The sequence below is a fragment of the Scyliorhinus torazame genome, chromosome 6 (assembly GCF_047496885.1).
Source record: "Scyliorhinus torazame isolate Kashiwa2021f chromosome 6, sScyTor2.1, whole genome shotgun sequence".
Classification (NCBI taxonomy): domain Eukaryota; kingdom Metazoa; phylum Chordata; class Chondrichthyes; order Carcharhiniformes; family Scyliorhinidae; genus Scyliorhinus; species Scyliorhinus torazame.
The window spans coordinates 35,511,690-35,530,776 of NC_092712.1; the positions used below are offsets into that span (position 1 = coordinate 35,511,690).

Genomic DNA, 19,087 nt, shown 5'->3' on the forward strand with positions numbered 1-19,087 from the left:
CCCCGGAAGGGAGGGAGGTGGAGGTCGTGATCGCAATGGATGCAGAAAAGACTTTTGATCGGGTAGAATGGGATTATCTGTGGGAAGGGCTTTCTTGACTGGGTCAGGTTACTGTATCAGGCTCCTGTTGCAGGTGTACGGACGAATAGGACAACATCGGACTATTTTAGACTGCACCAGGGGATGAGACAGGGGTCCCCCCTCTCCCCACTGTTGTTTGCGCTGGCTATAGAGCCGTTGGCAATTGCTTTGAGAGCCTCGAGGGGCTGGAGAGGACTGGTCCAGGGGGGGTGTTGGAGCACAGGGTTTCGCTCTATGCCGATGACCTGCTTCTGTACGTTTCGGACACAATAGAGGGGATGGAAGAAATCATGAGGGACTCTAGGGGAATTTGGCCGTTTTTCGGGGTATAAGCTTAATATGTGAAAGAGTGAGATATTTGTGGTCCAGGCGAGGGGACAGAAGAGGCGACTGGGAGAGCTGCCGTTTAGTTTAGGAGAGGGAACCTAGGCATCCAAGTGGCGCGGGAATGGGACCAGCTGCATAAATTGAATCTGGCCCACTGGTGGACCAAATGAAGGACGATTTTCGGAGATGGGACGCGCTTCCGTTGTCTCTGGCTGGGAGGGTGCAAACGGTCCTCTCGAGATTCCTATTTGTATTTCAGTGTCTCCCCATCTTTATTCCGCGGTCCTTTTTTAAGCGGGTCAACAGAGTGATCACGGGCTTCGTCTGGGCGGGCAAGACCCCGCGAGTAAGGAAGGTAATGCTTGAGCGGAGTCGGGGAGGGGACGGGCTGGCGCTACCATATTTTAGCAATTATTACTGGGTGGCTAATATAGCCATGATCAGGAAGTGGGTGGTGGGGGAGGGGTTGGCATGGGTGCGTATGAAGGCGGCTTCCATGTAAGGGCACCAGTTTGGGGGCGTTGGTAATTGCGCCTCTGCCGTTCCCGCCGGCATGGTAATCCACCAGTCCAGTGGTGGTGGCGGCCTGAGAGTTTGGGGCCAATGGAGGTGACATGTGGGAGCAGTGGAAGCATCGGTCTGGAAGCCCTAATCTGTGATAATCACCGGTTTGCCCCAGGGAGTATGGACGGGGGTTTCCGGTTATGGCAGAGAGCGGGGATTGAGAGGAGCTTTCCGAGTATGAGGGCGTTGTAGGAAAAGTTTGGGTTGGCAAGGGGAAACAAATTCAGGTATCTGCAGGTGTGGGACTTCCTTCGTAAAGAGGTGTCAACCTTCCCGCTCCTACCGCTAAGGGGATTCAGGACAGGGTAGTTTCCAGAGGATGGGTAGGAGAAGGGAGCGTCTCGGACATTTATACGGAGCTTATGGTCAGAGGAGACGCAGACCGAGGAGCTGAAGTGCAAGTGGGAGGAGGAGCTGGGAGGTGAGATAGAGGATGGTCTATGGGCAGGCGCGTTGAGTAGAGTCAACACGTCCGCAACATGTGCCTGATACAATTTAAGGTTGTTCACCGGGCTCACATGACAGTGGCCCGGATGAGCAGATTCTTTGGGGTGGAGGACAGGTGCGCAAAATGTGCGGGAGGATCGGCGACCCATGTCCACGTGTTTTGCACATGTCGAAAGCTTAGGGGATTTTGCCGGGTTTGCAGATATCATGTCCCCGGTGTTAAAAACAAGGGTGGCGCTGAGTCCAGAGGTGGCGATTTCCGGGGTGTCAGAAGACCCGGGAATCCAGGAGGAAAAGAAGCAGACGTTCTGGCCTTTGCTTCCCTGGTAGCCTCCGGAGATGGATGCTATTAGCATGGAGGGACTCAAAAGCCCCAGAAGTCGGAGACCTGGCTATCGGACATGGCTAGCTTTCTCTGTTTGGAGAAAATCAAGTTTGCCTTGAGAGGGTCACTGTTAGGGTTCGCCCGGAGGTGGAACCATTCGTCGACTTCTTTGCGGGAAATTAATCGTTTAGCAGACCGGGGGGGTGGGTAGTTTAGATTAGAGTAGGGGGTCAATAAGGGTGGGACCTGTATGAGAGGTAAATAGCTTTTGCACTATGTTTATGGTTTGATGCATATTGTTTATTTTGTTGTTACTGTACCAAAAATACCTCAATAAAATGTTTATGAAAACAAAGAATTGGGGATGTTTGCGGACGACTGCACAATGTTCAGCAGTATTTGTGACTCTTCAGATATTGTAGCAGTTCATGTCCAACTTCAGCAAGACCTGGAAAATATCCAGGTTTGGGCTGACAAACAGCAAGTTACATTCGCGGCACACAAGTGCCAGGCAATGACCATCTCCTACAAGAGAGGATCTAACCCTCCCCCTTGACATTCAATGGCATTTCCATTGTTACATCCCCCACAATCAATGTCCTGCGGGGTTACCATTGATGAGAAACAGAACTGGACTTTCCATATTAATACTGTGGCTACCAGGGCAGGTCAGAGGTTAGGAATTCTCTGGCGAGTAACTCACCTGACCCCGCAAAGCCTATCACCATCTACAAGCCACAAGTCAGGCGTGTAATAGAATATTCTCCACTTGCCTGGATGAGTGTAGCTCCAACATCCAGGCCAAAACATCCCTCTTCCACCAACATTCAAACCCTCCACCACCGACGAACAGTGGTAGCTGTGTGTACCATCTACAAGATACACTGTAGGAACTCGCCAAGGTTCCTTAGACAGCACCTTTCTAACCCACTATCGCTTCCATCGAGAAGGACAAGAGCAGCAGATATCTGGGAACCTCACCACCTGGAGGTTCCCCTCCAAGTCACTCAGACTTGGAAATATATCGCCGTTCCTTCAATGTCGCTGGGGCAACATCCTGGAATTCCATCCCTAACAGCACTGTGGGTGTACCTACACCCCAGGGACTGCAGCAGTTCAAGAAGGCAACTCACCACTACCTTCTGAAGGGAAACTAGGAATGGACAATAAATGCTGGCCTAACCAGCGACGCCCACATTCTGTAAATGAGTGAAAAGAAAAGCAGCGCAACTGTCCATAGAACCATAGAATCCCTACAGTGCGGAAGGAAGCCATTTGTCCCATTCCACCCCATCTGGACTGACCCTCGGAAAGAGCGCCCTAACCTCAGCCATTCCCCTGCTATATCCCCGTAACCCCCCCAACCGTTGGACATTAAGGGGCAATTTAGCATGGCCAGTCCACATAACCTGCATATCTTTGGTGCAAACATGAGCACCTGGAGGAAACCCAAGCAGGCACAGGGAGAACTTGCGAATGCGAATTCCACACAGACAGGCACCAAGGTCAGAATTGAACCCGCGTCCCTGGCACTGTGAGGTTGCAGTGCGAACCACTGTGCCACCCTCAGAGTCATGAGAGTGCTCTCGTTTGAAAAGAAGCACTGTGGGGGAGGTTAGAGTGGTGTTTAGAGGAGGAGTTTGGATTGGAGAGGAGGTTGGGAAAGGGAGGGGAGTGGGTGTTGGTTGGGTGGGGAGTGTTGTAGTGGTGTTGGGGTGAGGTTGGAAAGGATAGAGTTGAGGTGGTGGAGGGGGTTGAAGGGGGGGTGGTGGGAGTTTGGGAAGGGGTGTTGCAGAGAAGATTGGAGAGGGTTGGGTGGGTCACTTTTAGTCCCATAAAATTATATTAATACTATCCCCTTCTTAAAATTCCATTTTGAATTTAAATTAGCATATAAAAAGCATTATTATAAATTATTATAATGCCCTAAATTTTCATTCTACCCTAAAATAGACACAATTCTGATGACATGCAATGTTGATGTACAAGAAGCTTGAGAATTGTAGGCCTATCAAAATAAATGTAAGAAACCTAAACCAGAAGTGATGCAAAATGGGGTTTTGACTCATTGTCATTTATTACTCTTGCAAAGTTTCAGAATGAAATCCCTGTTTGTCATTAAGAGATTGCTGAAAGGAAAGGTTTTACAAATTATATTCTCTCCTGCACTCCTGTTTAAAATCTAGCCAAACGTGGTCACACTGTGGGACAAAACATTTTCTGGAAGTGTGGATTCCTGATCATCCGAAGTAACTTTGGCAAAAAAATCCATTGAAATCCTAGAGCAACATCCTAATGGGCTTTTATCATAAAGGAGCTTTATAGAAACCCAATCCTATGACTTAGTTCTAGACAGGATTTCTCTTCGAATTTTGCTGTTGGACACTGTGATTTATTAGTTACGTTTTACCACTTGATTTGCCTGTTTACCTCAAGCAAGAATTAGATTTTTAAAATACTATTTGCACATTTATTTAGTACAAATGTAATGCAACATTATATGTAACCTCTGGATAGATAGGCTGTAAATTCACAGTGTACACCACCATTATATGACAGTGGTTTGGGGGAGGACAAGTCAGAATGGAAAGGTTGCAACAGCTACAGAGCTACATTGTTTTGTAAATGTGATTTCTTTGTAGCCATTTTCTTTATAGTATAAGTACCTATAAAGAGTTAGCATTGGGCCTCCAATTTCACCACTGCTTCTGTCACTCTGCCTACTGCATGCAGGTGGAATGAAACTAAAGACAAAACTTGTATTTATACTGGACCCTACACGATGTTCAAAATCACTTCACAGTCAATCAAGTTTTTCTGAATTTAAGTCACTGGTAAAATGTAGGCAATGTTATCAAATAGCAGAGCAGGCTCAAGAGGCACAATGGCCTACTCCTGCTCCTAATATGTATGTTTGTTTGTCATTCTGGATTAGATGAACTGGGTAGGTGTCCTTTCTCATCCGTAATTATCTTGCGAACAGAGAGTTGAATCGTGGCTGGAGTTGTGTTTATTTTGTTGCTAATGAAAGTTCATTGTGAGCAGGCTATGTGTGGTGAAATTGCCAGGACAAGACTGCATAATTGCTCACAGTGAACCTGTAACGTGTTTTACATTGCATATGATTCTCAAACGACTTTTCCATTTACTTCAATCTTGCCTTTTTGTCGTCTTACCTATTATCCCACTCTATATTGGTGCTTTTAATGAGTTTCTTGAATTTTTGAATTGTTGCAAAAAAAAAAGCTGCATTGCATAGTAGATATTGAAAATCTATTGTAGTGAGAAGAAGGAGCAATCAGCAGTCTTCAGGCTTGTGATCAAGGAAACACATACAGTTGTGAACCATTCAGTCTTTGACATTTGGCCTCTTAAAAATTGTCACACAGAAAAACCTGAAGGCTGCAACGCTTCTCACTGACAGCGAAGTTGTTCAATCATTCCACTATGTATCGAATCTTTCCCCAAATATGAATTTACTGTCACCATGTCGAAATGGTACAGTGTGCTGAGGCAGTCACCAAAATCAGTGTTTATCTGCACATTATAAATAACTAATGAGATATTTTCCTGTCAAGTTAACAATATTGCACAAATGCTGTTAATGTAAGATTTGTACGCTTTTTTAATAGTTGTGGTGGGATCTCCTACAGGGTGCGCACAAACTAATACTGCACTATATTGTTTATTGCTCTTAATATTAATGACTTATGCTGCATATATATCAGAGGATATTTGTAACCAGTTGCCAACAATGAGTTTTATCATTTTATCAGGACCTCCGTGATTGGTGAATTAATTGGTGTATCTTGAAAGGGGAGAATATGTCATGCATGATTGAGGGGGAAGGGTTAATATTGGGGGGGTGGAGTTGGAAGCAGGGACAGATAAGGGACCCAGGAACAGGAGAAGCACCAAGGTTTAAGATTTCTCTCCCTGGCCCTGGCCCTGACTACAAGCACAAATATCCAGGTGGTAATCTGACGTAGCGGTATCCTTTCCCTTTCAAGATACACCAATTAATTCACCAAGGGTAGGTGGATTGGCCAAGCTAAAATTGCCCCTTAATTGGAAAAAATAATTGGGTACTCTAAATTTATTTAATAAAAAGAAGAGAAAAAAGAATTGGAGGCCAAAGAGGAACTTTAAGGAAAATACCTATCATTGCTGTGTTCAGCATAGTTAGGTTGGCCTCTAAAACAATATAACATGTTCACTAAGAATGCAAGTCTTTCTAGCTGATGTTTGAATTATGTGGCAGGTCTTGACTTTGCTTGGCAAAATGGAACGTCTCCGAAGTTCTCCTGTTCATGCTAATATATCTTCAACCCTCAATTGCCATTTGGAAGCCATTCATGTCACACAAGCACGTCGTAAAGATGAAATAATTAATGCTGCAAATCGTCAGAGACAAGGAGCACCTCGCTATAATGATGACAAGGGTAAGCAGTTCATGGTGGGCAGGATGGATTCTGTGTTCAGGGGATTATGGGCGTGTTTCTCCCAGCCCTGGGCTGGGCCGAAGAATCCCCACGAACGGGCCACGCCGCCCTGATGCCGGCACGAGAATCGGTGCCGTTGGCGGCGGTGTGGTTGGCGCGGTGCCTTCCGGTGATTCTCCGGCCCAGATGGGCCGAGCGGCCGTAAGAAAAGAGCCGAGTCCCGCCGGCGCCGTTCTAACCTGCTCTGGGACCAGCGGGACCTCGGCGTGGAAGGGTCGGGTGGCGGCCTGTGGGGGGAGAGGGGGGGTCCAGCTCCGGAGGGGGCCTCCGATGTGGCCTGGCCCGCGATCGGGGCCCACCGATCGTCGGGCCGGCCTCTGTTGCTGGGTGCCTCCTTTACTACGCGTCGGCCCCTGTAGTCCTGCACCATGTTGCGTCGGGGCCAGCGCGTTGAAGGAGGCCACTGCGCATGCACGTGTTGACGCTGGCGCCACTGCGCATGTCCTCGTTGGCTCCGGCACAACTGCGCATGCGCGGATCCCGCGGCATACAGTTCGCGCTGGGTTTGGCAGCTGGAGCGACGGGAACCGCTCCAGCGCCGTGCTGGCCCTCTAGAGGCCAGAATTAGTACTGGGAGCGGCCCGTTCACGCCGTAGTAAAACGTGACGGCATTTACGATGGCGTGGACACTCTGCTGTGGGATTGGAGAATCCCGCCCTATGTTCTCTTGCTGGAGCTGCAATTTAATAGGAAGCCAAAACCAAATCACAAAGCTTTAAACCCCCTCAGATCCTTTGATGTGTAAGGCTTCTAATTGAGATTTAGCTTTCAGTAGCCTGTAGTTGACAGCTTCAAGACAGCTAGATGTCCGGATTGATTATTTTAATTTCGCTTCACGCGTGAATGGATCTCAAGTACCCTGCTATGAAATTAACGACAATGTTTATAAATATCTACCTATAATTTACAACTCATGAAAACACATTACAAGCAGTCACGTGCCTTCTGCTGGAAAAAGAGGAAGTGAAAGCACTTAACTCTAGATTTTTATATTCACCTGAGGAAGGAGCTGCACTCCGAAAGCTAGTGATTCAAAACATACCTGTTGGACTTTAACCTGGTGTTGTAAGACTTCATAGATGTTTATAATAATTATGGTTACTTTCACAGCAGGGTTCTTGCAATCCATTCAAGCGTGAAGGGAAATGAAAATAATCAATCCCCAAATCTAGCTGTCTGGAAGCTGACAATTACAGGCTACTGAAAGCTATTCTTCTATGAAATGATAAGAAGCCTTAAAGATCAAAGGGTCTAAGGGGATTTTGGCTTTCTATGAAGTAAAAGCTGCTGCTTTTTAGACATCTGTCTGAGGCATCAGGTGTAAGGCACAGGTGAGTGAAAAAGCAGTGATTTATTTTCACTTTCTGACTGGACTACTGTTTAGTTTCCAGGCAGGGGTGACTGTTGGTGGGAGGGGGTCGCTGGTGGGGTGGGCAGGATTTGCATTGTGGGGGGCGTCTCCGATGGAATTGGGGAGCGTCTACCTTAGATACTTACCCCTATGGCTCACTGCATCAGGGACACACTAGGAAATACTTGCACAAATCCATGCCTAGGTGAATCCTGGCCTAGAGGGCAGGAGAATCACGGAGGCGTGGAGAATCCAGTGCCAGTCTGTTAATAGGATGTAAATGGGTAATTTTGACCTATTTGCATCCTCCCTTTGGCGAGGGGCGGAAACCTCAATGCCACCGCCAACGAGGGACCAGAGTATTGGATGCAGGCGCCGGTCCTGTTTCTTCTCTGATGCTGGATTCTCTGCTGCAGGCGATGGAGAATCCAACCCAGTACATTAGCTTCAGGTGTAGGTGATGATTGGAATTTAAGCAAAAGAGAATTGAATCCGCTGTTGTCAATATAGCATCCTTCTTATTTATATGGGAATTTGAACAAACAGGACATCACTGTCATACTCTCTGTCAAGTCATACAAGAATTTAATCCTTTTAGAATCATTAGTCCCAATGTTCATCTCTTCACAACCGTGGGCATATCTGAAGCCAAGATTTTTTTTGTTAGCTTATGAAGCAGTATAAAATGAACAAACTACTGAGTTGGCATCTTTCATGTTGAATAAAAATGCAATATAAAATGTAATTACTGTTCTGCATACACAAGTGCTTATTAAAGAGCTTAGGGGCGAGATCTTCTGGCTATTCATATCGGCGGGATCTTCCAGTCCCACTGACAGCACCCCCCCCCCGCTGCGGGTTTCAAGACGGCGTGGGGTGGGTTCAATGGGAAATCCAATTGACATCAGTAGGACCAGAAGATCCCGCCGCCAGCCGGCCAATAGTGGGCTGCCACCTGTCACCAAGAAACATGCCGTGCGGGGCCCCCTATCAATCTTGGATCACAAGGTTTTCTACATGTGGCAGTGCACTAAATATGTGTTGATAGTTGAATGTATTGACTGAATCTAAGCAAATATCCTGCACTCTGTCATTTGGTCACATAGACTATTCTTTTCCTGAGTTAACCTTTGAGTCATCTCACAATCTGTAATCATATTTTCATTGGCTGTTTGCTTTTGCAGATGTTTTGGCCCTGGCAGCTGCCATAAAGGATTTAACTATGTCAACACGGAAGGCTCGTACTGCTCTCTGGTGTGCATTGCAGATGACCTTGCCAAAATGTTCCCTCGGGACACTCGTGAAGCAAGTTGAAATTGAAAAAGCACTAAAAGAGCTGGGTCAAGGGGGTGCTATCAAAAATGAGGACAAAAGATTCAGTGAGGAGAAAATGCTGGAGAAGCCTGAATCTGACCATGCTAGATATGCAGCAATAAAGATAGAAAGTGATTGTAAGAGATAAGTATGTTGAAAAAGTAACAGCTTAAAATGCAGCTGCTGTTATATTTTGTGAGTTCTGCTGTGGAATATGTCAAACTGGATGAAGTGTTTAAAGTGGTATTGAAGTATCTGTTTGCATTGTGTGAACTTCTAGGATTAATGATGAGCCACATGTGTTTAAAAAATAGCTTCCCTAAATTTGAAATTAACCTGGTAATCTGAATGGTAAGGGCAAGTTGTATACCTGAGACGAGAGGGAAGTGATGTGGAAAGATGTTGCTTGGTTATCAATTTCTAAGAAAATCTGAAAAGTGAAATTTGATCTCAGTACAGTGTGAAAATATCATTTTTGATAACTTCTGTGAAATCCTGGTGCTACACCAGTTTGTGCTGTAATAAGGCAATTCAGCTTCATCAGAATATTGGCAATTTCTATTTTAAACTGGCTTTGGTATATGTTAATATCACAGATAGTAACCCTACTGTTCAGGAAATTGCACCAAATCTTGTGTGGAATAGATGAGAAACCAAATAATTGCTGTTTTTTTCTTCACTACTGAGACATGAATTTGATGAATGAGGTGAGAAATATTGAGCATTTGTGACAATACTAAGGGAATACAGTACTGTTTGAAGTTTTATGTAGTATCCATTCTGGCCTAATTTTGACACTTTTTGAGTTGAATTTATTCAAAATCCCAATCAATGAAGCATGTTCTTTTATACTTTGTATTTCTTATTCGCTCCTTTGGATTATGAAACCTTATTGAAAACTGAAAACATGTTCCATTCTGATGAGGTTTAATAACTGTCATTAAACCTATCTTAACTAAGGCTTAACACATTCTGATCAACTGTAACATTGAACTTTGAAAAAAAAAGTAATGGTGCTAAAATCCACTGCAAGTGAGCAGTTTATATATTCAATGGATTATTTATTTTCGCATTCCAGCTGAAATTCTGTGTTGTTACAGAATTTGTTGCAATCTTATCTTTCTTTTAACTAGTTATATAACCTGGTCATGTCCTAAATTTAGTTTAGGCCCTGAAACTTTCAAGCCGTACTGTTCACTTTCCATAGTATTGTGATACTGGTAAGAAGGTTTGAGGAAGTTTGGAAAACTCAAATTGGGAATCCTATCCTACAAGAAAAAAGCTTGAGAAAATTAATTATTTTCAATTACTTATAACTCAAATGTTATCTTCAATTCTACTTTGCAGTCACATGAATAAATCAGATTATAATGGCAAATGAAATCCTCAAACCGAAAATAGGGCTATTTGGAAAAAGAATATTTGCCTATCTAACCAATCAGCGATCAAGATTTTCATAACTCACTGATTGTGGAATTAGAACATAGAAGTTATAAGATATATTATTTAACAATTTTGTTTGAGATAATTTGCTGAAGAAATACACTTATGTGCATGTGCACCCAAGAATAACTTAGTTGATCATGTCAAGCACTTAAAAGCAATCATCCAATTTTTAAATTGGTGACTTTAGTCATAGAATTGCACATGCATCCATATATGTAGGCTAAACACCTCAGACAATTAAATGTGCATCACTAACTTTTAATTATCCTTTAAGCCCACTTTGCAAACAGGTCTGTTCTTGCATTTGGACTCCAAAACAAGTGGTGAGGTTATAAAAAAACATTGTAATTTGTTTGGATACGGTTAACATCCCATGTAACAAACCATATTTACAGCTATCTAAAAATCAAATTCTGCCCGTCCCCCACATATTCTCAAAAAATAACATTTTTCATTTTTAAATTATCTCTGTTATTTTTATATAATTATATGTTTTCTTAAGGTAATATGATTCATAATAATAAGTACCGGCTCGACCACATTTTGTGGTAGGAAGGTGTATAGCAGTGGGAGAACAATTTCAGCTCCAATTAAAAAAAAAAAGTTGAGTGGTTTGCATCATATAATTTGTTTTCTGCTTTTTTGGAGAAGGAGTGGAGAAAATAATAGTTAGAAACATCAAAAATAGAAGCAGAAGAGGCCATTTGGCCCTTTGAGCCTGCTTGGCCATTTATTATCATCATGGCTGATCCTCTATCTCAATGCCATGCTCCTCTTTCCCAATACCACTTGATACCTTCAGAGTCTAGAAATTCTCTATTTTCTTAAGTATATAGAGTAACTTGGCCTCCACAGCCCTCTGTGTTAGAGAATTCCACAGGTTCTCTACTCTGTGAAGAGATTTCTCCTCACCTTAGTGCTAAACGGTCAACCCCGTATCCTAACACTGTGAACCCGTGTACACTTGTTTTAGAACCATCACCCCGCTGCTAACCAGACTCATCCTTTCATCGAGTCGGTCCGACCCGGTCAGAATTTTAAATATTTCAATGAGATTCTTCAGAAGTGCAATGAATGAAAGCCCAGTCGACCCATTCTCGCCTCGTACGACAATCCTGCCACCGTAGAAATCAGTTTGGTGAACCTTGGCTATATGCCTTCTCTGGCAAGTATATTCTTTTTTAGATACGGAGACCAAGATTGCACACAATACTCCAGGTATGGATACCAAGGTTGTGTACTGCTGCAGTAAGATATCCTTGCCCCTGTACTCAACTCCTCTTGCAATGAAGGTTTATCTTCCTAACTGCTTGCTGCACCTGCATGCTCACTTTCAGTGACTGGTGTACATCAACATTTCCAATCTATCACCATTTAGCTTCTCTAATTTCACAAGTAGGATTTAGAAGAAAGAATTTGATGAATTTACAATCTTTCAGCTCATGTACAAGGGGTTGCATTCTCCGACCTGCAGCACCTGTTTTCTGGTGCAGTGCGCTCCCTCCGGCAGCCGGCCAATGGGGTTTCCCATTGTGGGCACTCCCATGTCGTCGGGAAATCTGCAGGCGTGAATGCACTGCCGGAGAAGCGGGAGACCCCGCCGAGGAGAACCCAGCTAATGATTCTAGGAAAAAGTAGCCTGTTAATCACAAATAAAATTAACTGACAATCTTTCCCACTGACCATATATTTCACCCTGGTATGCTTCACATACATTTCTGATACCTTCTGCAGTATGGCTGACCAGGAAAGTCTCCCGTTCTGTTTTATCAGGTGTACTGGAAGGATTCGCAGGCTTTAATCAACCATTTTGGTTGTGTTATCCGTGCACCTTTCATGGCCATCAAATCCTGAAATAGGCTTGAACAAAAGAGCTTCTGGCCCAGAGGTAGGAATGGCACCACTGCACCACAAGACATTATTGTCTGTAGACCAGTTTTTCTAACTAGTTTAAAAAAAAATGTACATTGACTGGAGTACTGTCTTACTGAGAAAAGGGCTCTGGATATCTAGAATCTAAATATGCATTATGTCAGACCACCGTGGTTTAGTGGGGGGAGTTGGGGAAAACAAGAATTTTCCAAACCAATGCTATCTTTGGCTGCATCATCCTTTCCCCGACCCATATCCCCACACTTGAGAAGGAACGTTGAATTAAATTCCGAGAAGTAATACCCATTTCCATTCACTATCAATGAAAAAGCCTTTTCCAATGTTTTAAGGATTTTACTGGAGAACTCCTTAACGATTACTGTTGAAAACAATAGAAAATTGCTATTAGCTAAGCAAAGTGGCATTTTTGCTTATTCTATTGTAATATTATCTAGTTTAAATCTGCAGAAATGGTCATTTCAAACTTAAATCAAAAGGCATATAAATTGTTCATATGACTTTTGGTTAAAACAATCATCCTTAGTATACATGGGGAGAGGATTTTCTGGTTGCTGTTAGCAAAATGGTAGGTGTATTATTTATAAATTTGTTTGCTGTTACAAATGGTATTCACATGAAATCTTTCTTACCCCCTTCACTAATCACTTTTTAAAAACACTTTTTCCAGTGTCCTGAAAGATACCCAATTTGATAATTACCTTGTACATAAGGTTTGCCTGACAAGGTTGGGAGGAAAAATGCAAATTGAAGCAACCCATCCAAAATGTGTAAGACAGTTGTTGACTAAAATTTTAACCACATTTTGTATCAGTATGCAAATTAAGCCAATATTAAATACATCTCTTGAATGAGATGTTGATCAAAAGAGGCATTTGAACTGCCCTTGTGTGAAACATATGCTCTTAATCTTAAATGGCTGTGCTTTTTCTCCTCAATTGATGTATATCTACTCAAAAAAGAATTATGCATTTTAATACCTGGGTTGCCGAAGCTGTTGAATTAGAGTCTGGTGACAACTTTAATTTATCTATTTTAGGGTCTAGGAACAGAACTAGGTGCAAATCTAGGAACAAAATTTTACTTGCTCATTTATCCAGCCAAATCCTGTTGGATGCTCAATTAAACTGAGGGATTTACTATAATTATAAACTGCTATGCTGAAGAGTAATCTAATGTATTTAGCCTGATATTTCCCATAAAGCAATCTTTGTAATGTCATCATCTCTGCATTACAGAACTAAAAGACTTAAATGAGTGGGTATGAGTGCTACATAACTTGAGTAATCTCATTTTAAACCTATAAATTGTATAAAAAGTTAAAGAAAGAAAAAGAACTGTTACTCAGGATTAGTTCTTAGATTTACTAACCCTGCGTTGGGGAAATAAATGTAGTACGTGTATTTGATCTAGCATGCACTTAATGAAAACAAAATTGATTTTTTTGTAATGTCAGTTTAAGGGATTATAATTTTTAAAGCATTTCATATATTTATTTTAATATTGATTCAATCTTAATTTAAATTCAGATTTAGTATCTAATGTACTGTATTAATGGAATTATTCTTGCCAAACCTTCCTAATAATCAGATTAACTGTTTACTCAGGAAATATATATTTAATATTTAGTTTTTTGGGTTATATGTGCAAAGTATTTTTCACAAATCTAACTGTACAGTACTAGGTTACCAAAGCTATTTTTGTTTAACTGATTTATTTCTAGAATTCTGGAACCGTTTTGTGACTAGAGACATTCTATTACCTAGAGCTAGTCATATGCTAGTTTTCATACTTGGGCTTAGACAATCAGAAGTCTTGCATCTTAAAGCTTTGTGAATGTAGAGAACGATTAAGATATTTATAGGATATTAACATAGGTCAAAAATTGTTTTTCCTTCACATTACACTACTTAACGTGTTTGTCAATTTATTGCTTTTAATAAAAATTACCATATAATCTTATTTTTGAAAAATGGTATTATAAACCAGGTAGTATTCATAGTTTGTATTTGGAGAGATTGGCTCAGGGAGGAATCTCTTTGGGACTATTCTAACCATGAGATTAGATTTAAAGGCAAAGTAGTATCTCTCACTGAAATTACATGTTCTGCATACACATAAAATTATTTTAAAAGGCAGCATTGAGAGTCTTTGGATTTAACCATATTTAAGATCTACATTTAAAAACAACCACTTATCAACTGAAATCTGCATGAAACAATAGTCTGAATAGGTTCCCAAATGTGACTTTATATTTTATTTCCATTTTACATATTTTAAAAAGATTTTTGTATGGAATGCATTTTGTTCCAAACCTTTAAACTTAATTTTCTAGGCAACCAGCATATACGAATTGTTAAGATTTAATTTAAATATTATTACATTTATTAAATGTGTGTAGTCTAATTATATTACAGCAAATTGTTTTTCTTTTCAAAAGAGTGTTGAGTTTCATGCATGTTTATCGGAAACATGTAAAACAATGTTCACTAATCTTAGTTTCACAACATAGTGCAGCCTAGTTTAGATATGTTCATGCAGGATACTCTAACAGTTCAGAAAGACGTGCATTAACTATTTGTGGACAATTTTGTATTAATACAAATCAATTAATGAACAATAAATCTATGAATTGATGTTTGCTGACAAAATAGTAGTTACTGCTCGCCAAAAGTAATTCATTAAATGTAAAGTTTAGGGATGACAGGATCCCTAAAACGATGCATGTTTGTTCTTTTATGTATCGCCCCCCCCCCCCGAAATGTGGAACACTCCACGGTAAAAAGATTGAGTGTTGGTATTAATTATATTTTGGATTAAGGAAAACTGGTTAACAGATTAGTGCTGAGTTGATGCTCTCTAATGGAAAATTGAGGAAAGAGTGAAATACTCTCTAGTAGTTTCCTTTTTGCAGAATTTACTTAATCCAAATAATTTGTTTATTTATATATGAGAACAACTTCATCTTCTAACTATATGCAAAGTGGATTTGAACATTTAGGCTTTGAATAAGCCCACATGACTTTAATATTTACTAATACAGTCAACCATAATCTAACTAAAGATGCTTTCATATGCTTTCATTGGTTCTGTTGAAAAGAGCTGCAATAGTAATTTGTGTGGAACCAATGATTGTCAGAACTCTGAAGACAGATGTGCATTTATAAAGCATCTTTCATGACCTTATTTGCTTTATAGTCAATGAAGTACTTTTGAAGTTGTAAGAAATGTGGCAGCCAATTTGTGCATAGCAGGCTCCTACAAATAGCAGTCTGATGATGACCAGATAATGTTGATTGAGGGATAAACATTAGCCACAACACCAAACCTAACTCCCCTGTTCTTCAAATAGTACAGTTGGTTCTTTTATTCCCACCTACGAGCAGTTGAGGCTTTGGTTGACGGTGTATCCAAATGATGACACCTCCGACAGGGTATTGTTCCCTCTGTACCACACTGGAGTGTAAACCTAGATTTTTATGCAGAAGTCTGAAGTGGAACTTCAATGCTTAACCTTCTAATTCTGAGGCAAGAATGCCGAGAACTGAGTCACAGCTGACACAGCTTCAAAGACATTTTGCCATTACGAAGCTGATTTAAAATTGCCATTATGTGCTAATAAAACACACAGCTGTCATCATTTGGCTTGAACTATATAAATATGGTATGAGGTGAGACTATATTTTAAAACTGTTTAGATTGCTTTTCTTTGTCCTAAAATGTGTAGTCCTGATAAAATTACTTATTTTAACTGCCTTGGTCCTCCCACTCCTCATCTAATGATAAACAAAATCCAAATTCTGCAATTTCCAGCTTTCATTCTGTTGGATTAAAAAACTTAAATATTAGATAAGTAATTCTTACAACTGTTTCATTGCTGATAAATTGAATTTGTGCTCTTGCACAAATTGTGTTGGGCAGCATTCTATGTTAGGGATTTGATTTCCTATTGAAAATAGTATTTGCATTAATTTGATGTACCATGGACAAAGCTCTTATTCCCTCTAGGTCAGTAGTTAGCAAGAATTGGGCTAATATGAAAAGAAATTCCATCTCGCAGAATTGTTTCCCTAATTACATTCATGATATCCAGTCGTAGCAATTTCTAATTTAACAATGCAAAGCAAAACTCCCAAAATAATGTGTAGGTTGAAATACCTTAAAGATAAATATTCTATTTTGTTCTCTGGTTAGCCCATTTACTTTAATTGATAGAAAATCGTGGGCTTTCAAGCACAGAAATGGAAACTTTATACCCGAATCTTCAGTGAACGTCTGTAGTCACAATATTTTACCCTAAAGACTACATACATTCAACGTGCAGTTATATTTATCATTTTTATTCACAATTTAAAATCCGTACTGTAGAGCACTTTTTCCATTCTGAATTACCCAATTTATTAATTAATGCATTAATTTTACTGGTAACTGTCACTAATTTGGGATAATTCAAGAATGGAAGCAGTTTTCTGTTAGTGAATTTTAGAAATCAAGAATTGAATTTGTTGAAAATTCCAGAATATGTTCATCTCTGAAAAGAATGAATACATTTCACCTTTCTGGCTGGTATGGCCCACACAGTAACTTTGTAACCATTCTGAATTTATAAAGAACACGGTTTACAGTTAAAATCCACAGAAATCAGTGCTGCCTTTTACAATCTAGATTGCAACATGCCTTTGTATAATAGGTTTACAGTTCTCATTTTTGGTATAAATTTTATGGAAATAGTTTGCTACAGATTTTAATAAAGCATTAAAACCGTACACATTTAAATGTACGGCAGTGTGACAAAGGGAATAAAAGATGATTTGTTTGTGCATTTTTGAAAATCTTAGATTTTGTTTACACAAATTTATTTTTGTAGCCATACTGGATTGTGCTCTAGTAATGAATGTATTGGGCATTGTAGATTTCTTTTGGGTTATATATGTTAATTTGTATTCATGGTGTGTAATCTTTCTAAATCATTTTGATGTGTATTTTAAATATGGGTAATGTGCCTTTCACTGATAATATTTTATTTTAAACGGTAAGAAAGCTGTATGTATGTTGGATTCAGCAGCTTTATAATTACACTTGTTATTACTGAAAGTTAAAATATTGTTAGTTTCTGCTAGCTGTTCACAAAAAATCAGTTATATAATGTATGACAATGTATAGCTAACAGTGTAGCATGCTAATTTTCTTAAATGTATTTGTATTGGGCTGGTTCAGTAAAAGGCATGAGGCACTTGCTTAATTGTGAAATCAATCAACCGTCACTGGTATTTAATGGCATGGAATGTAATTTATGCAATAATCTACAAACTGTATTCTCATCAAATGAAGAGTATGTTATCCATAATGTCAGTATGTTCTATCTTAGATCAGTGTGAAATTTGCAAATAATAGTTTTTAGGTGCTAGAATGTCATGAAGTGCTTATATACGTTTCCTTTTCTTACTGAATTTATTCATTTAACAATAAGGGGGTTTGCCCTTGACACTTCTGCCCCAGGTTGAAAATTAAAGCATTTGTGGTACTTCAGTATTTCCAAGTTTTTTAATATATGTTTAATCATGTCTTTTGCCTTGATCACCAATGTTAGTTTTAATACAATATACAAGAAATTTGGTTTGCCTGAGGAAGGATGTTGATATGTTTTCCCTACAAATAAGAATACCTAATTTATACACAGGGGAAATTTAATTATCATAATTTGTTAGATTTGCATCGACAAAGGGGAACAATTTTCAAAAGCCAAATAATTTGAGCTTTGAATAGTTAATTTTTTCACTGCACTTTCCTTGGTCAATGTGGTCATTAGCCAATGCAACTAATTGTTTTTTTATGACATTTTTATGTAAACTGTGTTTTAGCCAGAGACAAACTGGAACCTGAGCATGTTTCTAAATCACTGAATTTCTAGAATACCTGTATGGTTCGCGTATTATGGGAATTCCATTGTTTCCTTAAGGTAAAAGAGTTCAGAGACTTAAGACCAATGTGCATTTGCAGACTTCTCCTGTGATAGTGGGATGTTAGAAAAGATGGTCATGATATTATTGACTGTTAGGGGATAACAATGTTCACTAAAAGATGCTGTCATATACTGGATAAACCAGGAAGAAAATACCTATATTGCTGCTGTATAAATATTATGACAAAAGCGTAATATTTTAGTTCCCGTTGCTAGAATCATGTGCTCTGCCCTGGAGATGTTCCACAGATGTACAAGATGTGGTTTAATCTGTAAGTTCAGTCATTACTTATCTTAGAAAAAAAGGACAAGGACTGAAAATCTTGATGACAGACTTTCAGAGGAGAAGTCAGCAGTATATACATATTGTGTAGACCAATCATAAAGTTCTGTTCATGTATGCCGTTTAATTATAAATGTACTGTCTTTGTGAATCACTTAAAATGTTCTTTTGTTACAAATGTTACTGAATTCAGATTCGCTAACAATCAAATTATTGTTTATTGCAGTCAGCCGTGGCTTTAAAGTGCTGAATTATTTTAAAAGTTACTGTTTATATTTAACGGGCATGTAGCAGCTTTGGAGCTCTGTTTAAAAACAAAAGTTTGAAGATTAGCACATTACTGCAAAGAAATAAAAGTTTAAATTAATTTGATGTTAACCTTTTGATTTGTTTTATTCTTGGGTATGAAACTTGTATTCTGTGAACGTACAGCAGTAGCTTTTTAAAAAAAATAAATATGTTTATTCTCCTTTTTCACATTTTGATCCAAATTTACACCCACCAACAAACAATCAACAGTAACAAATACAATGTCAATCCCCTGGCCAACAATTCCTCCCTCCCACAAACCCCCAAACAACCCTCAACATTTTAA

The 19,087-nt window shown here is 39.9% G+C and overlaps 1 pseudogene; it reads left to right on the forward strand.

The window, feature by feature from the left end:
* The window catches only part of LOC140424751 (meiosis-specific coiled-coil domain-containing protein MEIOC-like), a 124,108-nt pseudogene extending 105,238 nt beyond the window's left edge, over window positions 1–18,870 (forward strand).
* The last annotated feature ends 217 nt before the right edge of the window (window positions 18,871–19,087 follow it).